Source organism: Lissotriton vulgaris, chromosome 1_1 (assembly GCF_964263255.1).
Source record: "Lissotriton vulgaris chromosome 1_1, aLisVul1.2, whole genome shotgun sequence".
NCBI classification, from domain to species: domain Eukaryota; kingdom Metazoa; phylum Chordata; class Amphibia; order Caudata; family Salamandridae; genus Lissotriton; species Lissotriton vulgaris.
The window spans coordinates 896,132,910-896,158,074 of record NC_141685.1 but is presented as its reverse complement, the minus strand read 5'-3'; the positions used below and the strand labels follow the sequence as shown (position 1 = coordinate 896,158,074).

The window sequence follows — 25,165 nt, the reverse complement described above, 5'->3', positions numbered from 1 at the left end:
ATATATATATATATATATATATATATATATGTGTGTGTGTGTGTGTGTGTGTGTGAGTGTGTGCCCCGAACCCCACCGTGCACTAGGTGTCTGCCAGACAATGCTATCAGACCCCTCCTGCCCCAATTCCAACCCGAGAACTGTATTTAGGAGGTGATGGCTTAATGACAGAAGCGGACATGAGATGCCGCTAATTGTGAGACCAGTTGAAATGCCTGTGGGATTTCAGTCGAAGACTAGGGGAGGTGGGGGGCTGGCGTCTCTATCTGGGTTGGGGTAGGGGTCTCATTAAATCCCACACGTTTAACGTCCGTCAATCCGATCCGTCTGCAAATCCTATACAGGGAAATGGGAAAGAGCTGGGGGCGGAAACTGTTAAGCGATGTCCTGTATACCCCCCCCCCCCCCCCCCCAATAGAATGCATGCCCCCCCCCATCACCTCTTCGACAACCTTCTGTGCACGCGTGTGTGCGTTCCATATACCCCCCCCCCCACTTGATTTATCCGTGCTTGCATCTGAACGAGCGCGCATGCCCCCCCCCCCCCTCCAAAAAATGATCAAATATTGATTTCCTGTGTCTTCTCTCTGCTTTTTTTTCATATTTCACGCTGGTCGCCTCGGCAGGAGGGGACGCGAGGGGGGCCACCACGGAGCCATGCCGCGGACCGCAACGTGGGCATCCTGCCCTCCTCCGGAGAGCGCCGCCTGGCCATGAGGGAGCTTGCATAGAAAGGAAGCCAGACCAGGTGGGGGGACCTCCGCAACCCAAGGGAGAAAATAAAACGAGAAAAAGTACAACAAAATAACCAAGAAAAAAAAGACATAAAGCGGACTTCTCTTTCTCCACCACCCGGAATTTTTCATGTCAACGAGTACAGAAAAACTGTGGGTTGATTTTTTTTCTCTTTATTTCACAATTGCGCTGGAGCTGTCGCTACGGGAACAGGCTGTAGCGCTAGCTGTGAGGATGGACTGCCGCATCCATCGAGCCGTTTGATATAGATATAGACATATACGTTTGCCAACCTCCCGATCGCTCGGACTGGTCACCGCCGGGGAGAGGCAGGCCCCCCGCCAAGGCTGTATGGACGTCCACCATGCACAGCAAGCACCGCTCGCGCTCTGGCCAGGGACTCATGCCTTCCTGAAGCCTTGGGATTCCAGAGCCCCATTGTGACTGGTTCCAGCGTTCGCCCCCGTGCCCACCCTGCGGCCACCGACTCCAGGTCTGGCTGAGAGGATGGCCAGCAGCCTTGGCCGGGCCCTTTGACACGCGCAGCCGAAGATTCGTCGCCAGTCTTTGGCGTTCTTGAGCTGGACGCCCCCAGACCCCCGCTCCCCGACCGCCGCTGTCCGCCTCCAGCCTGGGGATGCGAGCCAAGGGCGGCAGAGACTGCAGGTGCCCACCATGGTCGCTCCCCTAACGCGACAGGCTCCAGGTACTGCGGCTGCGACCCCAGGTAAGCCAGGCGACTCGTCCACAGCATGTGGCGACGAGGATGCTGCCCGCGCCTACACTGTGTTAATGATGGGGTCAGTTTCGTGAGCTGAGATGTCTGTCATGGTGGTGGCGGGGGGGGGGGGGGTCGTTTATTAACAGAAAGCGATCGTTCACATGTGCGGCGGTCTGTCTCGAGGTGGTGGTATCTGTTGCTTCCGTGCAGGTGAGGGAAGCGGAGCGGTAGGCGCGCGGGGGCACTTCTGGCGCATGGATGGGTCCATAATGTGTTATGGGGGAGTTAAGGACCTGCCCCTGAATTCCTAGTAGGCCAGAGGGCAGGCCGCAGCCCCACCACCCAAAAGTCAAGGTTTCATCAGGTGGGTGCCTGCAGTCTGCTGGCATCAGGTGTTTGAAATCTATTTTTAATGGCGCAGCACTCCTGAGAATTCCGAAGGATGTCTGCCCCATCTCCGTTTAGAAGCTCCTCCCACCCGGGCTCCTCTTCACCCCGCATCTCTAACCTGAGCCGGAAGGCCTCTGTTTCCACCTGTCTGAGTGCCCCAAAGCGCAGGGGCTGCACAGAGTATACAGAGCGCGCTGACGCACACGCTAGCGGCGAGCAGCAGGACGCAGAACTGAGGGCGCGAGCCAGCGGCGTAACAATAGCGCCCGCAGCCCGCGAGCTCTAGGGTCCACCTCCGGCACAGTGGACAGTCATGCCTGAGAGCTCCTGCTCCTTCTCAGGTTTGGTTGAGGTGTTGGGGGGCGCGCTCGTGCATTGCATACAAGCTGACATTACACACCACACCACTGTGTGCAATATGGGCAAAAGTACAGGAAAGACTATGGATTTAGCGCACACCGACATGCATTAGCGATGCGTAACATGGCACACACAGAAACGTTTACATTACAACAGTAAACACTTGATTGATGATTAATTAAAAATCATTACAATATATACAAATCAACAATAAGTCATGCGTTTTAAAAGTAATTGTGCGATTTAAATGACATTTTCTGACGCTAAGAACCAACGACTGTATAATTACCTAAAGAACAAAAAAAAGTGCAAATGCCCTGTGCATGTTTCATTGGTATATCCCAATTTCGGAATTGCCTAGGGGTTATATCTGGTGCCATTTGGGATTCAAAACCAGCATGGTAAAATTCCTAATGGCATTATAAATTTAGTAATGGGCAATCTCCAATCTGTCTCGGACGGTGAACAAAGCAAACACAAGGAGATGGCGGGCGGGGCACTTAAACTTTTCAGACACTCATCCCCAGTCACAGATCTGGGTAGAATCCACCATCATCGTTCTTTAGCTCACTTCACCACCTCACTTCAGACCCAGCCATATGCAGTCTTTGTCTGTGGCCATTACTATTAGATTTTGAATCTCAGTCAATCTAGGGCTCTTGGCCTGTGAGATGATGTTTTCTTATGGCCCTGGGTACAGCGGGTCGCTGGGCCCTTTTTGCGCCATGCACAGGTATTTATTTAGTCCCCTGACATACCAGGGTGGGGGACTCTGCGCTGAGCCAACAGATGACGCTTGCCTACAGGAGCGCACTTGCTGTTGTAAGAATGCTGGTTTAAGTAGCTTGCTTCTTTGTTCTAAGATCGCTGGGCATGCGCATAATATGTGTTACTGACTCTTGTTTGTACGCGCATAGGCGACAGCTTAAAATTGTTGGACGGCTCTTCCAGGAGGGAATAAGATCTTTTGTTTTGAATTGTCCAAAAGGAAACACCATAAACTGGTGTTTTAACATGGGTGAAAAATGGATTGTTAAGTTAGCTTAGGGCTTTAAGTACTGATATGAGGGAATGGCAGACCATGTGTGGGGTTTGGCTGCTAACAAGGGCCGGACTGAGAACACAAATCAGCCCTGGTCATTTTATATGAAGCGGGTAAGGGGTGGGCAAGGGTGGAAGTGTAAGGCAATGCTGCTTAACTAAAGCAGCCCCCAGCACTGCTGCTTTTGTTGCCGGGGGCAAGCATTGCAGCACCGATGCAAAACCGACCCTAGTAACAAAACTGTCCCCCACCGCTCCAAATCCGGCCCTCACCCTTCCAGGCTCCCAGGGAAATGCCCAGTGCCCGCTACAGACAGTCCGGCCTTGCTGCTAACGTGTTCTTATGTTGCAGCTGTGGCAGATATTTGACTCAGATGCTACGATTGAAGGAAGCTGCACAATATTGTTGTGCGCACACAAACAACAATAGTGTGCATAATGACACTGACAGGGGTTCCAAATCACAGCACTCAGTAATGCTCAACATGACAAGCACATTTAGGTGAAGGCATACTGGAATGCCGCTTACTGGTACACACCAAGGATGCACAACATGGCATGTGCAAGGAAAGAGCACACTCATACAGATCAGCAATTCATTTCATGTTGTGCACATGCACAAACATAGCTGTGCGTAAACTGACGCACATCACAACTACTAACTGCAAGATGCAGAATTACACAGGAAATCGTATAGCACGCAACCACACAATAGTAGAGCAGAAATGTCGCACACGCCACACAGACTGCACACACAAAGTGGTGTCCATGACTCAGCAAAATAGAAATGAGAGTGCTCCTAAACTCAAACATCACAGCAACGTAAACCTAACACACTGAATAAAACATGATCACAAACCACACACTGACATATATTAGGGCACGCAGGAGCAGTGCACACCGTGTCAAGCACATAGAAGCGCATCTGCAGCCAGCGCAACAATACTTCTAACACACAACAACAATGAACACTATGACAAACACACATAGATTAAAACACACTGAACAGCAATGTGAAACAGGGATTGAAATCAGGGCACTCTTGCACAGAACAGGGGTTTAACGCAGGCACCTGCAGCTTCTGCAGTGCTATAGGCCCTAACCCATCAGGCGTTTCCCCTCAGCCAAAGATGAGATATGAGAGACTCGGGACTCCACGTCACATTCTGCATCATTTGCACACTGTGCAAACTATGGTGCACAACTGTACACATGCACACATAAAAAAGACAGTTGCACACTGTCCCATCTAGTGAGGACTGATGACACAGACCCAAAGGGAAGCAAACACACCACTGGCTAACTCATAACATGACAACCCCGCACAATAGGCCCTGACAATCAACAACAATGTACACAGTGCTGACACATTGAGAGACACAAACTCACACACTTACACACAATATCAGCGCACACCCTAGCACGCACACAAGCACACAGAGATATAATGAAGTGCATTGAAGTCTTAGGCAATGTACTGCTACACAGAAGACACATTATGACACTCTCAAAAGACAGTCAGGCACTGTATACCAATACACAATAGAAGTTCACATCATAATATCCATGTGAGAAAGTACACAAGACACAGTAGACACATTACACTAATACACACTAGACGTTCACATCATGACATCCATGTGAGAAAGTAAACCCACACACTGTAAACCGACTCACAGAAGTCAATTTTCTAACGCACAGAGGAAACCATACCCCTACTGCACTAACAAACGGCTCTCACATTGCACAATGTCACATGCAAAGAAACACACCCTTCCACACCAACAGACATACACACACACAGGAAAGTGGGGAACCTGGGGAATTGTCCACTTTGCCCATGCCTTAAAATGTATCTGGCTCAGCTGACACACACAAATATGTACACAAATTCTCCCAGACAAAAAAAGCACTCCCATACTACACACAAGAGGAAAAGTTCACCAGAGCATCACAGATTGACACAATTAAAACAACCCTCACAGCACAACCTGGCTGACACCACATATGCAGCGAACAGCCTTGCAGGGTATTTTGAAAAGAATGGTAAACAACCCTCAACTCCACGCCCAGACTTAACCCCTTTACTGCGGCAGCTATTCCGCCGCAGTGCTAAGGCGGCGGGGCGCAAGAGCGGCGGGCGCATGCTGGTGACGGAACCGCTCCGTCACCAGCCGCGGTTGCGCTGTGCTCATGACGGAGCAGTTCCGTCACGGCCCCGCCTGCTCAATAGAACGTTCGGGCGCAGGCGTTCCGAGCGGGCCGTGGCGGAACCGCTCCGTCATCAGCACAGCGCGACCGCGGCTGATGACGGAGTGGTTCCGTCACCAGCAGGGGAGGGGTTAAACAGGGGGCACGCTCACTCACAGAGCTCTCACACAAATGCAGATGCAAACTAGCACACACAAACAGAAACGTACATTTACACTGCACACGTTACCAGAAAGAAATGCATACACACCGTTTGTGGCACTCAATTATAGAAACCCACATGGCACACCTAATACAAAATAAAAATAAAACTCACACAGCATACTAACATTCGAAGAAAGATACACACACAGTCGCACTGACAATCTTTGTATCTCTATTAAGCTCTCTCAAATGCACAGACACACAGTCTGTTTCCCTCTTTTACGCACCTAGGGCCATATGTATCAAGCTATTTAGCATTCGCAAAGGCCGAAATTCTGCGAATTTCGGCCTTTGCGAATGCTAAATACCTAAATGGTAAGTATGAAACATTTTTGCATCAAAATAAGGAATCACAAAAATTGCTATTCCTTATTTTGTGATTGCACTTAAGGAATCGCAAATTTTGCGATTCCTTAAGTGCAGTGTATCAAAGAAAAAAAATGCAAAAAAAGCCATTAAGGAATCGCAAATTACCACCAACTTCTAGTTGGTGGTAAGTTGCGAATTATTTTAATAATGCTTTTTTCAAACAAACCAAAGGTGCCATATGACGCCCATACATGCCCTTAGGGCATGTATGTGCGACATATGCCCCCAAATGTCTTTTTCAGGGGTGCAGCAGGGTGTTCTTGAGACACCCCTGCACCCTTGAAAAAAATCCTAATTTGCGATTAGCTAATTGCTAATCGCAAATTGTCCCTTCATTCCTATGGGCCTCCTGGCCCATAGAAATGAATGGGTAATTTGCGATTAGCAATTTGCTAATCGCAAATTAGGAATGGTAAGGAATCGCTATAAAAAAGCGATTTTGTACATACATACCGTTTTGCGAATTCCAAATAGCGATTCCTTAAAATTCGCTATTTGGAATTCGCAAACCGGAACTATGATACATATGGCCACTAGTGTCTCTCAAACACCACCAATCTGCTACTCTCTTTCTCCAGAAGAAACTGACATGCACATAGTCTGTCTCTTCACACAGGCATACATGCACACTCATTCTCTCTCCTTCTGTATCCCTCTCTCTGTTACACGCACACACACACACACACACACACACACACACACACACACACACATTTTGTACCTCTTTCTCACACACATGCTTACAGTCAGTTCCCGCCCCTCAAATACAGACATGCATAGTCTCTCTCACAGCCCCCGCCACACACATCATTCCTCTCACACAGCACACATGGGCAGTCTGTCTGTATCACAAATACTGTATGTCACTTCCCCACACTCGCAACTTTTGCTTCCCAGTCTCTCCCTCTCACACAGACAACACACACACAAAACGTCTGTCTCTCACCTACAGGAATGCAAAAACAGTATTTAGCCACCATACAAACACACAAACACACAGTCCCCCTCTCTCACAGACTCACAGTATCTCTCTCACACTCGCACGCGCACTCAGCCTTTTCCCTACACAGTCCGTCTCTCTCAAATGACATCCATGCACATAAATGCACATACACTTTCTCTCACACATGCACTCTCTTTCTCTCTCCTTCTCACACACTCACAAATAGGCCCCCTCTCACAGATGCATATACACAACAAACACAGTCTCATTTTCTCTCTAACACACGCACTAGCTCACAAACATACCCAAAGGCACACTATCTGCCCCTTTCACAAAGTCTCTCTTGCACACAAACCGACTCAGTCTGCCTCTCTGGTTCTCTCATACACACACGCCGTCTCTGCCTCTCTCATACACAGCCTATCTGGCCCACTCTCATACACACACACACAGACACACACTCACCTGTGCTAATAAATACCTCGCGGCTGCTCTGCGATGTCATTCACTGTAGAAATGGCTTTGGTTGGTTTTAATTAAACATGCAGGGAACGGAAGGGGTGACATCACTCCAGTGACTGATCCGCGCAGGGAGAGAGAGCAGCGACGCTCTCGAGGACAGGCTTCTTTGGGACAGCAGTAAGTGTGATCACACCGGTAAATAGAAGCAGATGTGGTGCAACGGCCCGAGCTGCCGACTGTGGAACTAGGTTCGAGTCTCGGCGTCTACTCAACAGCCTCTAATTCTGGCAAATCCCTTAATCTCCATGTGCATTAAAAAAACCATATACATTATTGTTAAAAATCTCATTGTGTAATGTAGCTGGTGCTCATGTAATGCGATCCAATACTATCGAGTCGAGTTAGCTCTGTATAAAACCGCAAAAAAATGGTCCACAGGGAATGCCAGAGCTCTACAGGGAGGGGTCCCGTGGGTACCCGATGTCTGTCAGCTTTGCAGTGAGAGATCTCTACGGCCTCAGGAAGTGTGAGTGCTTTGCAGTGGCAGACCTCCATGGCCTCAGGGGGTGTGAGAGCTTTGCAGTGGCAGACCTCCATGGCCTCAGGGGGTGTGTGAGAGCTTTGCAGTGACAGAACTCCAGGGCCTCTGAAGGTATAAGAGTTTTGCAGTGATAGAACTCCATGGCCTCAGAAGCCGTGAGGTTTGCAGTGACAGCCCTCCATGGCCTCTGAAGTTCTGAAATGTTTGCAGTGACAGACCTCCATGGCCTCAGAAGGTGTGAGAGCTTTGCAGTGACAGACCTCCATGGCCTCAAAGAGTGTGAGAGGTTTGCAGTGACAGATCTCCATAGCGTCCAAAAGTGTGAAAGCTTTGCAGTGACAGACGTCCATGGCCTCCGAAGGTGTGAGATGTTTGTAGCGACAGACCTCCACGGCCTAGGCTCAGAAGGTGTAGGAACTTTGCAGTAACAACCTCCATGGCCTCAGAGTGTGTAAGAACTTTGCAGTGGCAGACCTCCATGGCCTTAGAAGTCGAGAGGTTTGCAGTGACAGGCCTTGGAGGGTGTAAGAACTTAGCAGTGACAGTCCTCCATGGCCTCAGAAGGTGTGAGAGCTGTGCAGTGACAGACCTCCATGGCCTCAGAAGGTGTGAGAGCTTTGCAGTGACTAACCTCCATGGCCTAGGCTTTGTGTAAGAACTTTGCAGTGGCAGACCTCCATGGCCTCAGAATTCGTGAGGTTTCCAGTGACAGCTCCTTGGAGGGTGTGAGAACTTTGCAGTGACAGGCCTCCCATGCCTAAACTCAGAAGGTATAAGAACTTTGCAGTGATAGACCTCCATGGCCTCAGAGGGTGTACGCACTTTGCAGTGACAGGCCTCCATGGCCTCAGAAGGTGTGAGCGCTTTGCAGTGGCAGACCTCCATGGCCTCAGAATTCGTGAGGTTTGCAGTGACAGGTCCTTGGAGGGTGTGAGAACTTTGCAGTGACAGACCTCCATGGCCTAGGCTCAGAAGGTGTGAGAGCTTTGCAGTGACAGACCTCCATGGCCTCAGAAAGAGTAAGAGCTTTGCAATGACAGACCTCCATGGACACAGAACGTGTGAGAGCTTTGCAGTGACTGACCTCAGACGGTGTGAGAACTTTGCAGCGAAAGACCTCCATGGCCTAGGCTCAGGTGTAGGAACTTTGCAGTGACAGACCTCCATGGCCTCAGAGTGTGTAAGAACTTTGCAGTGACAGACCTCCATGGCCTTAGAAGGAGTGAGAGCGTTGCAGTGACTGACCTCCATGGCCTAGGCTTTGTGTAAGAACTTTGCAGTGACAGACCTCCATGGCCTCAGAATTCGTGAGGTTTTCAGTGACAGCTCCTTGGAGGGTGTGAGAACTTTGCAGTGACAGGCCTCCCATGCCTAGGCTCAGAAGGTATAAGAACTTTGCAGTGATAGACCTCCATGGCCTCAGAGGGTGTACGCACTTTGCAGTGACAGGCCTCCATGGCCTCAGAAGGTGTGAGCGCTTTGCAGTGGCAGACCTCCATGGCCTCAGAATTCGTGAGGTTTGCAGTGACAGCTCCTTGGAGGATGTGAGAACTTTGCAGTGACAGACCTCCATGGCCTAGGCTCAGAAGGTGTGAGAGCTTTGCAGTGACAGACCTCCATGGCCTCAGAAAGAGTAAGAGCTTTGCAATGACAGACCTCCATGGGCACAGAACGTGTGAGAGCTTTGCAGTGACAGACCTCAGACAGTGTGAGAACTTTGCAGCGACAGACCTCCATGGCCTAGGCTCAGGTGTAGGAACTTTGCAGTGACAGACCTCCATGGCCTCAGAGTGTGTAAGAACTTTGCAGTGACAGACCTCCATGGCCTTAGAAGGTGTGAGAGCGTTGCAGTGGCAGACCTCCATGGCCTCAGAAGTCGTGAGGTTTGCTGTGACAGGCCTTGGAGGGTGTGAGAAATTTGCAGTGACAGACCTGCCTGGCCTAGGCTCAGAAGGTGTAAGAACTTTGCAGTGACAGACCTCCATGGCCTCAGAAGGTGTGAGAGCTTTGCCGTGACAGACCTCCATGGCCTCAGAGGGTGTAAGAACTTTGCAGTGACCGACCTCCCTGGCCTAGGATCAGAAGGTATAGGAACTTTGCAGTAACAAACCTTCATGGCCTCAAAGTGTGTAAGAACTTTACAGTGACAGACCTCCAAGACCTCAGAAGGTGTGAGAGTTTGCAGTGGCAGACCTCCATGGCCTAGGCTCAGAAGGTGTAAGACCTTTGCAGTGACAGACCTCCATGGCATCAGAAGGTGTGAGAGATTTGCCCTGACAGACCTCCATGGCCCCAGAGGGTGTAAGAACTTTGCAGTGACAGACCTCCATGGCCTCAGACGGTCTGGGAGCTTGACAGTGACAGACCTCCATGGCCTCTGAAGGTGTGAAATGTTTATAGTGACAGACCTCCATGTCCCCAGAAGGTGTCAGAGATTTGCTGCGACAGATCTCCATAGCCTCGGAAGGGGTGGGTGCATTGCAGTGGACCTCCATGGCCTCAAAAGTCGTGAGGTTTGCAGTGACAGACCTCCATTGTGTAGGCTCAGAAGGTGTAAGAGCTTTGCAGTGACAGACCTCCAGGGTCTTAGAAGGTGTGAGAGCTTTGCAGTGACAGACCTCCATAGCCTCAGTCGGTGTGAGAGCGTTGTAGTGACAGACCTACATGGTGTAAGCTCAGACGGTGTAAAAGCTTTGAAGTAACAGACCTCCAGGGCCTCAGAAGGTGTGAGAGCTTTGCAGTGACAGACCTTCATGGCCTCAGAAGGTGTGAGAGCTTTGCAGTGGCAGACCTCCATGGCCTCAGAATTCGTGAGGTTTGCAGTGACAGCTCCTTGGAGGGTGAGAGAACTTTGCAGTGACAGACCTCTATGGCCTGGGCTCAGAAGGCGTCAGAGCTTTGCAGTGACAGACCTTCATGGCCTCAGAAAGAGTAAGAGCTTTGCAATGACAGACCTCCATGGGCTCAGAATGTGTGAGAGCTGTGACAGACCTCAGACGGTGTGAGAACTTTGCAGCGACAGACCTCCATGGCCTAGGCTCAGGTGTAGGAACTTTGCAGTGACAGACGTCCATGGCCTCAGAGTGTGTGAGAACTTTGCAGTGACAGACCCCCATGGCCTCAGAAGGTGTGAGAGCTTTGCAGTGACAGACCTCCATGGCCTAGGCACAGAAGGTGTAAAAGCTTTGCATGACAGACTTCCATGGCCTCAGAAGGTGTGAGAGCTTTGCAGTGACAGACCTCCATGGCCTCAGAAGGTGTGAGAGCTTTGCAGTGACAGACCTCCATGGCCTAGGCGCAGAAGATGTAAAAGCTTTGCAGTGACAGACCTCCATGGCCTAAGAAGGTGTGAGAGCTTTGCAGTGACAGACCTCCATGGCCTCAGAAGGTGTGAGAGCTTTGCAGTGACAGACCTCCATGGCCTTAGAAGGAGTGAGAGCGTTGCAGTGACTGACCTCCATGGCCTAGGCTTTGTGTAAGAACTTTGCAGTGACAGACCTCCATGGCCTCAGAATTCGTGAGGTTTTCAGTGACAGCTCCTTGGAGGGTGTGATAACTTTGCAGTGACAGGCCTCCCATGCCTAGGCTCAGAAGGTATAAGAACTTTGCAGTGATAGACCTCCATGGCCTCAGAGGGTGTACGCACTTTGCAGTGACAGGCCTCCATGGCCTCAGAATTCGTGAGGTTTGCAGTGACAGCTCCTTGGAGGATGTGAGAACTTTGCAGTGACAGACCTCCATGGCCTAGGCGCAGAAGGTGTGAGAGCTTTGCAGTGACAGACCTCCATGGCCTAGGCGCAGAAGGTGTAAAAGCTTTGCAGCGCCACAGAGGGTTAGAGAGCTGTGTAAGAGTTTTTAGTCACAGACCTCCATGGCCTCAGAAGTAGTGAGGTTTGCAGTGACAGACCTCCGTGGCTTAGTCTCATTAGGCGTGAGAGCTTTGCAGTGACAGACCTCCATGGCCTCACAAGGGGTGAGAGGTTTGTAGTGACAGACCTCCATGGCTTCAGAGGGTGTGAGAGCTTTGCAGTGACAGACCTCCATGGCCTAGGCGCAGAAGATGTAAAAGCTTTGCAGTGACAGACCTCCATTGCCTCAGAAGTCGTGAGGTTTGCAGTGACATACCTCCATGGCCTCAGAAAGGGTGAGAGGTTAGCAGTGACAGACCTCCATTGTCTCAGAAGTCGTGAGGTTTGCAGTGACATACCTCCATGGCCTCAGAAAGGGTGAGAGGTTTGTAGTGACCGACCTCCATGGCATCAAAAAGGGTGAGAGGTTTGCAGTGACAGACCTCCGTGGCCTCAGAAGGGGTGAGAGGTTTGCAGTGACAGACCTCCATGGCCTCAGAGGGTGTGAGAGCTTTGCAGTGACAGACCTCCATGGCCTCAGAAGGTGTGAGAGCTTTGCAGTGACAGACCTCCATGGCCTCAGAAGGTGTGAGAGCTTTGCAGAGACAGACCTCCATGGCCTTGGCACAGAAGGTATAAAAGCTTTCCAGTGACAGACCTCCGTTGCCCCAGAGGGTTTGAGAGCTTTGTAAGAGTTTTGCAGTGACAGACCTCCATGGCCTCAGAAGTCATGAGGTTTGCAGTGACAGACCTCCATGGCCTATGCTCAGAAGGTGTGAGAGCTTTGCAGTGACAGACCTCCATGGCCTCAGAAGGTGTGAGAGCTTTGCAGTGACAGACCTCCATAGCCTCAGAAGGTGTGAGAGCTTTGCAGAGACAGACCTTCATGGCCTTGGCACAGAAGGTATAAAAGTTTTCCAGTGACAGACCTCCGTTGCCCCAGAGGGTTTGAGAGCTTTGTAAGAGTTTTGCAGTGACAGACCTCCATGGCCTCAGAAGTCATGAGGTTTGCAGTGACAGACCTCCATGGCCTATGCTCAGAAGGTGTGAGAGCTTTGCAGTGACAGACCTCCATGGCCTCAGAAGGTGTGAGAGCTTTGCAGTGACAGACCTCCATAGCCTCAGAAGGTGTGAGAGCTTTGCAGAGACAGACCTTCATGGCCTTGGCACAGAAGGTATAAAAGTTTTCCAGTGACAGACCTCCGTTGCCCCAGAGGGTTTGAGAGCCTTGTAAGAGTTTTGCAGTGACAGACCTCTATGGCCTCAGAAGTCATGAGGTTTGCAGTGAAAGACCTCCATGGCCTCAGAAGGTGTGAGAGCTTTGCAGTGACAGACCTTCGTTGCCACAGAGGGTTTGAGAGCTTTATAAGAGTTTTGCAGTGACAGACCTCCATGGCCTCAGAAGTCGTGAGCTTTGCAGTGACAGACCTCCATGGTCTCACAAGGGTTGAGAGGTTTGCAGTGACAGACCTCTATGGCTTCAGAGGGTGTGAGAGCTTTGCAGTGACAGACCTCCATTTCCACAGAGGATTTGAGAGCTTCGCAGTTACAGACCTTCATGGCCTCAGAAGGTGTGAAAGCTTTACAGTGACAGACCTCCATGGCCTCAGAAGTCGTTAGGTTTGCAGTGACAGACCTCCATGGCCTTGGCACAGAAGGTATAAAAGCTTTCCAGTGACAGACCTCCATTGCCACAGAGGGTTTGAGAGCTCTGTCAGAGTTTTGCAGTGACAGACTTCCATGGCCTCAGAAGGTGTGAAAGCTTTACAGTGACAGACCTCCATGGCCTAGGCGCAGAAGATGTAAAAGCTTTGCAGTGACAGACCTCCATGGCCTCAGAAGTCGTTAGGTTTGCAGTGACAGACCTCCATGGCCTAGGCTTAGAACGTGTGAGAGCTTTGTAGTGACCGACCTCCATGGCATCAGAAGGGGTGAGAGGTTTGTAGTGACCGACCTCCATGGCATCAGAAGGGGTGAGAGGTTTGCAGTGACAGACCTCCATGGCCTTGGCACAGAAGGTATAAAAGCTTTCCAGTGACAGACCTCCATTGCCACAGAGGGTTTGAGAGCTCTGTCAGAGTTTTGCAGTGACAGACTTCCATGGCCTCAGAAGGTGTGAAAGCTTTACAGTGACAGACCTCCATGGCCTAGGCGCAGAAGATGTAAAAGCTTTGCAGTGACAGACCTCCATGGCCTCAGAAGTCGTTAGGTTTGCAGTGACAGACCTCCATGGCCTAGGCTTAGAACGTGTGAGAGCTTTGTAGTGACCGACCTCCATGGCATCAGAAGGGGTGAGAGGTTTGTAGTGACCGACCTCCATGGCATCAGAAGGGGTGAGAGGTTTGCAGTGACAGACCTCCATGACCTTGGCACAGAAGGTATAAAAGCTTTCCAGTGACAGACCTCCATTGCCACAGAGGGTTTGAGAGCTCTGTCAGAGTTTTGCAGTGACAGACTTCCATAGCCTTGGCTCAGAAGGTGTGAGAGCTTTGTAGTGAGAGTTCGGAGTGGGCAAATGGTCTGTGAGTAACACTGTGAGAGGTCCCGGCGTGAGAGCTCAGCAGTGACGGAGCATCAGGCGGTTGTGCCCGAATCTCCTAGGGTCTCAAAATGAGACTCTAATTCTAATCATAGCCTGACTCTAGCCAGGCCCTGACTTCCCCAGTGACTTACTCCCCAAAGCACAGTTTCATCCCAAGACCAATGCTATAAGTGCCCGCCTTCCACCGGTTCAGATTTTATCCAGGTTGTACCTCCCACAGTGCATGATTCCGTTCAGGACCTGGTTCCATCCAGGGTTTGACAAAACCACCGAGGGCATGACCCACACTAGGGTCATATTCCACCCGGAGCCTCATTCCATCTGAAGACTGACTTCACAAATAGCATGACTGATCCCCAGGGACTGAATGCGCCCAGAGGCTGCCTTCACCCAGGTCCTATCCTCTTATTTCACCGACGACATGAATTCCAGGGCCTTGTTCGCATTCCACACAGGGCCTGGGGGCCCCAGGCCCTGTGTGGAATGCGAAATAGGCCCAGGCCTCTCAGAGTTTGTTTCACCCACGCGTCGATCCCAAATCCATTAGTCAGTTGACGCCTGCTGCTGCTTTGGTGCCCTGGGGCTCAGAGGGAGTAAACCCAGAAACCGAGCAAGGGCTTCAGGTAGGGGGCGATCTGGCAGCCCCACCTTTCCTGTTGGCCCTTCCCTCATGCCTCTTTGGCAATACCACCCTCCACGAATCCCTAGCCCCAGGATGAAAGGAGGGAACCCGTGGCACTGCGTCACATTTCATCACCTGAAACCGTTTGATATTTTCATTTGGCATCGCGATACGCAACCCTTTTGGGAGGGAGGGGGACATCCAACAGCGAAACCCATTTTTTGTGTGTAAAAAAGGCTGCTTTATTGAAAAAAAGTGTATAACAATGTCCAACCTAAGCCATTGCCTTACAAACGAAAACCTCACTATACATAAATAAACTGCTCCCTCATTTTCCCCACCCCTACGATCCCCACATAAAACCCCCCACCCTGCAGATAACATAACATTACATAACATTCCATAACCATCCTATAGCACAGTGTTGCAGTTCCAAACTCCTGCCATCAAATAAAACCTACAACCCCATCTGTTCTTCTGCAACTGTAACTACCTAACCTCTATTCTAAACTTATCCTACCTGCCTAACCTTTCCCTGGCCCTGCCCCAAAACTTCCCAAAATGTAACTCCAAACTTCTGCCAATCTGGCCAACTCTTGAACCACCCCACAGCACCTGTTTCAAGCGACAGAAAATCCAACATCCACCATAACCCTATGTACCTGCTCCCAACAAAACTGCTGAAATCTAAAAATTACTACCTATAACCGCGCCCACAAAAAACCCTAACTTAAAGGTGGGGGGATGGGACACATTCAAATTACAGCTCCCCTTCCAGCCACCGGGTCACCAAACCTAAAATGGTGGCTGAGAGAGGGAGGGCTAACCCTTTATAGCCTTTGGGCTATAACCTTAACTGGGCTATGTTTGGGCCCAAGAGCCTTACAAAAAATGTCTGCTGACGGCTGTCTCTCCCCCTCCCAAACTGCCCGGGGGACAGACCTCGAGGGCTCGGCTGTCCCCCAAATCCCTCATCGTGTTAGGATCATCGTAAGAGAATTGAGTTCATGATCCTGCAACAGAGATATGAGTTCACTGAGCAGGTTGCCATCTTCAATCCCTGTGATGTCTCTGGGACTGGAAAGGGAAGATCGGCGGGGGAAAGGAGGTGATGCGACCTGTTGGCAACTTGCATGCCATCTCAATATGATAGCTGAGAGGCTTTTCGTGCCTGCTGCAACGGAGTTTGGGGTTGCCACCTTACCGTCACTGATGCAAATTCCAGTGGGACGACCCAATCTTTCATCCTTCCTAAGTCCAAAAAAATAAAAAGCCATGTGTTGGTTAATAAAATGATCTTTCATTTAATATTTAGTGTATACTACTGACTACGTGATGTGTGGTTTCGAAGCCGTGCTTGGTATTATGTTAACGTTAGAAGTTACTAATATCACCTGCATTGCATACATTACATAGGGCCCGATTCACAAAAGTAATCGAACAAAAAATCCTAACTTTACGACTTTCGGTAGTCACAAAGGGCATTTAGAAGTAGTAAAGATAGGATTTTGTCTCAGTTAAACTCAGGGCTTTAAGTGGGCCGGGTCTGCCCGAGTCTGAGCACCAGCAGTTATTTTCAGGGTGCCTCAAAACGGGTCTCTATCGGGCTCTATTTTCGGGCCTCGCAGAGGTAGTCCGTTTACTTTTTTTTTCTTGCACCAAACTTTTTTTGCTTTAGCTGGAATTGCCGGGCTAGATCCTGAGGCCGCTGACCTTTGCGTACACACACTGTAGATCCTTTCATGCAGATTTTTTTCATATGATGATGGACTGTGGGGAAGTATCACAGTTTAGGACAGAAAGTCCTCTCTTTAATTATTTACTTTGCAGGCACCTATCTCCGAGTCATTCTGAGTAAAACTTTATTTGTTGGGTAAGTTACCTAGAACTAAGGATAATGAAAAACACTTGTAATTTCATTGATTTAGTGCCTTCTTTTTGGTAAGGGTAAGATTGCAAACCTGCAACAAGCCCCCAAACACACACAGCCGCACCGGAGTACTTCACAGGTCTTTAAAAGACCATTTGCGTGTTAACGAGGCTTTGTTATTTTTCACCCCTTTGTAGAGCCCCTGCAGCTCCACTGTGCCTATTGCTTGAAGAACTACCCCTGAAATGTTTTCTTAGCCCCTCCCTTGAAATTTGGCTCTACTTGCGCCTCTGGGGAAGGTGTATGGCGTTATCCATACATATCTTCATTTAGACCAGGCCCCTACTTGGATAAACTACACCCCTTTAAGTGGTTTGCCCCGCCCCTTTTAGAGCAACCCCAGTTTTTTTTCTCACTTAAAGCCCTGGTTAAACTTAAGTTTTGGTCTTCAGTTTAACTTAAGACAAAAACGGTTTAACTGAGACAAAGTTTTGGACTAAAGTTTAAGTTTTGGTCTTCAGTTAAACCTAAGACCAAAACGTAAGTTTAACTGAGACAAAGTTTTGGTCTTAGGTTTAAGTTTTGGTCTTAAGTTTAACTTAAGACCAAAACCTACGTTTAACTGATACAAAGTTTTGTTCTAAAGTTTAAGTTTTGGTCTTAAGTTTAAGTTTTGGTCTTAAGTTTAACTTAAGACCAAAACGTAAGTTTAATTGAGACAAAATCCAAACTTTACTACTCCTAAATGCCCTTTGTGAATACCGAAAGTCGTAAAGTTAGGATTTTGCCTCAGTTAAACCTAAGTTTTGTTCTTAAGTTTAACTTAAGGCCAAAACTTAAGTTTAACAGAGACAAAATCCTAACTTTACTACTCATTAATGCCCTTTGTAAATACCGAAAGTCCCTTTGTAAAGTTAGGATTTGGTCTCAGATTACTTTTGTAAATCGGGCCCATAGAGCGTTAACGGACAAGCCTGGGTTCGCGTTGTCATATAAACAGGGAATTGTGGTCTGAGTCAGTCAGTCAAGGGCTTGAGTGGCTTCAGGGAGCCTGCAGGTGCCGGCAGTCGCGAGGCCTTGCCCGGAGTCAGTCATTCGCAGCCCCGTTCATTGAGTCAGTCAGGAGTCCGTGCCTGGAGTTGGGCGATTGTGCCTAGAGTAAGTTGGTAGGTGGTGAATGGACTCAGTCTCTTCACTCTTATCAGGAGTCAGTCTGGAGGGAACGCATGCTGTCAGGGTCTGTGGTTGGAGTCACTCAGTCAAAGTCCTTATTCAGGACCATTGGATTTAAGCGATTCTGATGCCATGTCTATTTTTTCGGCATAAATAGGGATTCGCCACATTTGCCACATAATATATCATCATCTGCAGATTTGAACAAAAAACATTTTGTTTCTAGCTCCAACAGATCAAAAGTTACTAAATGTAGCGAAGTGTGTTGGGGCTCATTGAAAGACCCTTTGCAAAGGTTTACTGTTCATCTTTCAGTTGCTTATTTATGTATTTAGTAGTCAAACTGGTACTGATGATGCGAAATATTTTGCCAAACAGCATTACCAAGTTTAACAGTGACAAAATAATGAAGTAATATGCTGTAGTGTGTACTTGCATAATCTTGTGAGCTTTGTGCAGCTCAGGCCTTGGCTGACAGAATGTTTGCCTGGTGCAGTTCTCATGGCATCATGGGGTTCTGGGTGCTTGAAATATGCCAAGGCAGTTGTTGGCTGTGCCTGGCTTGGTATGGTGTGAAGGATGTTTTATCCTGACTGAATAAAATAACTTGTTGTTAACCCTATTATGTCCAGCGAGCTTACTACATAATACTATTAAAAAAAATGCCGCAATAGGCTGCATTATTTTACTTTTCTTGCAGCTTAATCGAGTCAATTCTGGGCATAATTCGGTGCTCCCCTGCCATATAATTCTAGTAGCCCTGTCCTTAACCTAAAGTTAGTCAGAGGGCTGGGTCAGGGCCTGTAGATGGAGACAGGCAATCAATGCCCTGTGCATGGATTAAGTGAGGAGGCATATCAAGCAAGGGCCGTACTGGGCGTAGCGGCACCGGGCAATCCCCCGGTGCGCCGCACGGATGGGGGGCCAGTTTGGGGCCCCTGGGGGCCGTTTTTGCAGTATAGCTGCCAAATCGGCCCTGTAACAAAATCGGCCAAAAACGGGTGCTGGCAAAGAGCTTGGCGGCACTCACAACCACCCCCCGGGGGGGCGGTGCAGGGGGTGGCTGGCCGAGCACTTTGCCAGGGCCGGTTTTGGTTCCCAGTCTGACCCTGATTTCAAGGTGTCAGGGATTGTGGTTAGAGTCTGTCAGTTAAGTACACCAAGGTTTTGCCTTGCCTGCATGAAGGGCCGCTAGTGTGCCTATCTGGCCCGAAACTCTGGAACTCTCTCCCGGCTTCTCTTAGGAACTGTCTCTCCTTACTTAACTTCCGTATGAATCCGAAGCAGTGGCGTAGCAAGAGGGGTGTGGAGGGGTGGACCGGCCCAGGTGACACAAGTTTTGGAGGCGGCAGTCTCCCCTCACCCCTCACTCGTAACAGCGGTCTAGCTATGCCACTGCCAGGGGCTGTGGACGGATGAGTGTCAGGGGCTATGGATGGATGAGTGCCAGGGGTTGTGGTTGGAGTCAGGGGCTGTGGATGGAGTCACAGGCTGTAGAAAGATGCAGGGGCTGTAGATGGAGTCAGGGACTGTAGATGGAGTCGGGGCTCTGGATGGAGTCGGGGGCTTTGGATGGAATCGGGGATGTGGACGGATGCAGGGGCTGTAGATGGAGTCGGGGCTGCGGACGTAGTCAGAGGCTGTGGACGTAGTCAGGGGCTGTGGATGGATTCAGGGGCTGTGGACGGATGAGTGTCAGGGACTCTGGATGGAGTCAAGGGCTGTAGATGGAGTCAGGGGCTGTAGATGGATGCAGGGGCTGTAGATGGATTCAGGGGCTGTGGACGGAGTCAGGGGCTGTGGACGGATGAGTGTCAGGGACTCTGGATGGAGTCAAGGGCTGTAGATGGAGTCAGGGACTGTAGATGGATGCAGGGGCTGTAGATGGAGTCAGGGGCTGTGGATGGAGCCAGGGACTGTGGACGGAGTCGGGGGATGTGGATGGAATCAGGGGCTTTGGACGGAGTCAGGGGCTGTGGACGGATGAGTGTCAGGGACTGTGGACGGATGAATGTCAGGGGCTGTGGATGGAGTCAAGGGCTGTGGATGGATGCAGGGGCTGTAGATAGAGTCAGGGACTGTAGATGGAGTCAGGAGCTGTAGATGGAGTCGGGGCTGTGGATGGAGTTGGGGCTGTGTTCGGATGCAGGGGCTGTAGATGGACTCGGGGACTGTAGATAGAGTCAGGGGCTGTGGATGGAGCCAGGGACTGTGGACAGAGTCGGGGGATGTGGATGGAGCCGGGGGCTGTGGACGGAGTCGGGGGCTGTGGTTGGAGTCAGGGGCTGTGGATTGGGTTTGGGGCTGTGGGCGGAGTCAGGGGGTGTGGACGGATGCAGGGGCTGTGGAAGGAGTCGGGGGCTGTGGACGGATGCATGGGCTGTGGTTGTAGTCAGAGGCTGTGGATTGAGTCAGGTACTGTGGACGGAGCCAGGGGCTGTGGACAGAGTATGGGGCTGTGGATGGAGTCAGGGGCTGTGGATGGAGTCAGGTACTGTGGACGGAGCCAGGGGCTGTGGATGGAGTCAGAAACTGTGGATGGATCCAGGGGCTGTGGGTGGATGCAGGGGCTGTGGTTGGAGTTAGGGACTCTAAATGGAATCAGGGGCTGTGGACAGAGTCAGGGGCTGTGGACAGAGTCAGGGGCTGTGGACAGAGTCGGGGGCTGTGGACTGATGTAAGGGCTGTGGGTGGAGTCAGGGGCTGTGGACCGAGCCAGGGGCTGTGGACAGAGTCAGGGACAGTGGACGGAGTCAGGGACTGTGGATGGAGTCAGGAACTGTGGATGCATTCAGGGGCTGTGGGTGTAGTCAGGGCTGTAGATGGAGTCTGGGGCTGTGGTTGTAGTCAGGGGCTGTGGACAGAGTCAGGGGCTGTGGACAGAGTCGGGGGCTGTGGACGGATGTAAGGGCGGTGGGTGGAGTCAGGGGCTGTGGACCGAGCCAGGGGCTGTGGACAGAGTCAGGGACTGTGGATGGAGTCAGGAACTGTGGATGCATTCAGGGGCTGTGGGTGTAGTCAGGGCTGTTGATGGAGTCTGGGGCTGTGGTTGTAGTCAGGGGCTGTGGCTAGTCTGGTACTGTGGATGGAGCCAGAGGCTGTGGATGGATCCAGGGGCTGTGGATGGAGTCAGGGGTTGTGGCTAGTCTGGTACTGTGGATGGAGCCAGAGGCTGTGGATGGATCCAGGGGCTGTGGATGGAGTCAGGGGTTGTGGCTAGTCTGGGACTGTGGATGGAGTCTGGGGCTGTGGACGGAGTCAGGGTCTGTGGACGGAGTCAGGGACTGTGGGTGGAGCCAGGGGCTGTGGATTGAGTCAGGGGCTGTAGACGGAGTCAAGATTTGTGGATGGAGTTAGGGGATGTGGGTTAAGTCAGGGACTGTGGTTGGAGTCAGAGGCTGTGGACGGAGGCAGGGACTGTGGTTGGAGTCATGTGCTGTGGACAGAGTCAGGGCCTATGGGCAGTCAGGGGCTGTGGATGGATTCTGGGACTGTGGATGGAGTCGGGGACCTTGGACAAAGTCAGGCGCTGTGGAGGGAGTCAGGAGCTGTGGGCGGAGTCAGGGGCTTTGTAGGGAGTCTGGGGCTGTGGATGGAATCGGGGATGTGGATGGATGCAGGGGCTGTAGATGGAGTCGGGGCTGCGGACGTAGTCAGAGGCTGTGGACGTAGTCAGGGGCTGTGGATGGATTCAGGGGCTGTGGACGGATGAGTGTCAGGGACTCTGGATGGAGTCAAGGGCTGTAGATGGAGTCAGGGGCTGTAGATGGATGCAGGGGCTGTAGATGGATTCAGGGGCTGTGGACGGATGAGTGTCAGGGACTCTGGATGGAGTCAAGGGCTGTAGATGGAGTCAGGGACTGTAGATGGATACAGGGGCTGTAGATGGAGTCAGGGGCTGTGGATGGAGCCAGGGACTGTGGACGGAGTCGGGGGATGTGGATGGAATCAGGGGCTTTGGACGGAGTCGAGGGCTGTGGACGGATGAGTGTCAGGGACTGTGGACGGATGAGTGTCAGGGGCTGTGGATGGAGTCAAGGGCTGTGGATGGATGCAGGGGCTGTAGATAGAGTCAGGGACTGTAGATGGAGTCAGGAGCTGTAGATGGAGTCGTGGCTGTGGATGGAGTTGGGGCTGTGGACGGATGCAGGGGCTGTAGATGGACTCAGGGCTGTAGATAGAGTCAGGGGCTGTGGATGGAGCCAGGGACTGTGGACAGACTCGGGGGATGTGGATGGAGCCGGGGGCTGTGGACGGAGTCGGGGGCTGTGGTTGGAGTCAGGGGCTGTGGATTGGGTTTGGGGCTGTGGGCGGAGTCAGGGGGTGTGGACGGATGCAGGGGCTGTGGAAGGAGTCGGGGGCTGTGGACGGATGCATGGGCTGTGGTTGTAGTCAGAGGCTGTGGATGGAGTCAGGTACTGTGGATGGAGTCAGGGGCTGTGGATGGAGTCAGAAACTGTGGATGGATCCAGGGGCTGTGGGTGGATGCAGGGGCTGTGGTTGGAGTCAGGGACTCTAAATGGAATCAGGGGCTGTGGACAGAGTCAGGGGCTGTGGACAGAGTCGGGGGCTGTGGACGGATGTAAGGGCTGTGGGTGGAGTCAGGGGCTGTGGACCGAGCCAGGGGCTGTGGACAGAGTCAGGGACTGTGGACGGAGCCAGGGACTGTGGATGGAGTCAGGAACTGTGGATGCATTCAGGGGCTGTGGGTGTAGTCAGGGCTGTTGATGGAGTCTGGGGCTGTGGTTGTAGTCAGGGGCTGTGGCTAGTCTGGTACTGTGGATGGAGCCAGAGGCTGTGGATGGATCCAGGGGCTGTGGATGGATCATGGGGCTGTGGATGGAGTCAGGGGTTGTGACTAGTCTGGTACTGTGGGTGGAGCCAGAGGCTGTGGATGGATCCAGGGGCTGTGGATGGAGTCAGGGGTTGAGGCTAGTCTGGGACTGTGGATGGAGTCTGGGGCTGTGGACGGAGTCAGGGTCTGTTGACGGAGTCAGGGACTGTGGGTGGAGCCAGGGGCTGTGGATTGAGTCAGGGGCTGTAGACGGAGTCAAGATTTGTGGATGGAGTTAGGGGATGTGGGTTAAGTCAGGGACTGTGGTTGGAGTCAGAGGCTGTGGACGGAGGCAGGGACTGTGGTTGGAGTCAGGTGCTGTGGACAGAGTCAGGGCCTATGGGCAGGCAGGGGCTGTGGATGGATTCTGGGACTGTGGATGGAGTCGGGGACCTTGGACAAAGTCAGGCGCTGTGGAGGGAGTCAGGAGCTGTGGGCGGAGTCAGGGGCTTTGTAGGGAGTCTGGGGCTGTGGACAGAGTCAGGGGCTGTGGACCAGGGTTGGATGGGGATAAAAAATTGGGCCGGGCATGCTAAAAAAGAAGTGGCCCACCACTGCATTTTGCCGTTCCACAAAACACTGCTTCAGAGAAGTTTTATAAAAAAGAAGGGGAGAGGGGTCTCTGACAGAGGCATATTTTCTTAACTTCATTTAGATAACAAAAAAACACACGGATTAGTTCATACTGGTGAAACACACCTAAAAACAAGTGAGGCCACTTCTGCTCAAGCCCCCTGCCCCCTGCTCAATTTGCATACATTCATGGGCACAGCGAGAGAAAGGGAGTGACACCTCTGCCCCTTGATAAAAGGGAGGTAATAGAGCCCCATCTACCTCCAGAAAGGCCACTCAGGCACCCAATGGGCCGCTGGCGGCATCCTCACAACAGACACCACCAAAGTCGGACCCCATGCTGCCCAAAAAAGCACCCTACAGCTGGAACTCGGATACCATGGCCCGAGTGCCCGCCTTACCAATCTGATCCTGCTGTGGACTGAGTCAGGGGCTGTGGCTGGAGTTTGGGGCTGTGGGTGGAGTCAGGGGCTGTGGGAGGAGTCAGAATACATCCGGCTGTTATTAGGCGGCACTAGCCCCTGAGAGCAGAAGCTTGCACAGAGTTACATAAAACATCCGCTTCCCAGGAGAACCAGACAGTGGCGCCAGCCAGTAGTGTGGTGGATGAATGAATGAAACTAGCCACCGACTAAAATGTAAAGGTATAAATGAATGCATGAATGAAACAACTAAATTAAACCACTAGCACACCACTGAATTGATGAATGGATGAATGACTAAATGGATGAATTTAGCTAATCAATTTAATTAAAAAGGCATTGATGAATGAATGATCATAGAAGTAACAACACAACTGATTTAAAATATGAAAATATGAATGAAATACGGACAAAATGGATGGAAATCTGGAGAACAGGAACACTAATCTCGTATTGTTATATTGAGCGGCATCTGCAAAAGAAACAATTGATAGACGGAATGTAGGATAGTGCAAACATTCACCCACAGTCACAAGGATCCTGGTCAAATCCATCATTATTTTGCTCACCACACAACCCCAGGATGCTTGTTGCCAGTCCACGGAGGACCTGGCTTGGCAGTTCGGTCTGGACTTCTTCCCATGAGGCACAGGGTCAAGACTGATTTGCATATGGCTGGGTCCAAACTGGGGTGGTGTAGTGGGCAAAAGAATGATGGATTCAGCATTCCATCCATAATTTGTCGCAGTAACACTTTTCGCCATAAGTGGGATGGGTATTTCCAGATGTAGGTCCCTTGCTCACTGTATCACTGGATTCAAGCTAGCCTGGCTGATGAAGGGTGACATACCCCGAAACCGGTCCCAAGATGCTTGTTTCCGGTCCAGGGAGGACCTGGCTTGGCAGTTCGGTCTGGACTGTTACCATGAGGCACAGGGTTAAGACTGATTTGCATATGGCTGGTTCCAAACTGGGGTGGTGTAGTGGGCAAAAGAACAAGAACGAAGAATTGAATCATTCAGCATTCCGCCCATCATTTGTTGCAGAAACACTTTTTGCCCTAAGTGGGAAGGGTATGCCCAGGACTGTTCCCATGAGGTACAGGGTCAAAACTGATTTGCATATGGCTGGGTCCAAACTGGGGTGGCGTAGTGGGAAAATGAACAATGGATTTAACCCAGATCTCTTGACTGGGGGAGAATTATTGAATAATTCAGCATTCCATTCATCATTTGTTGCAGTAACACTTTTTGCCCTAAGTGGGATGGGTGTGTCCAGAAGTGGGTCCCTTCCTCACTGTGCCA

General features: G+C 51.0%; 1 protein-coding gene across 1 annotated transcript in view; it reads left to right on the top strand.

Annotated features, from left to right (window-relative positions):
- The window catches only part of GRIN2B (glutamate ionotropic receptor NMDA type subunit 2B), a 516,540-nt gene that overhangs the window by 642 nt on the left and 490,733 nt on the right, over positions 1–25,165 (top strand). The window contains exon 2 of the mRNA XM_086958937.1: positions 627–1,462. The gene's annotated coding sequence lies outside the window, so the exon portion shown is untranslated. The remainder of the gene's footprint in view (positions 1–626; positions 1,463–25,165) is intronic.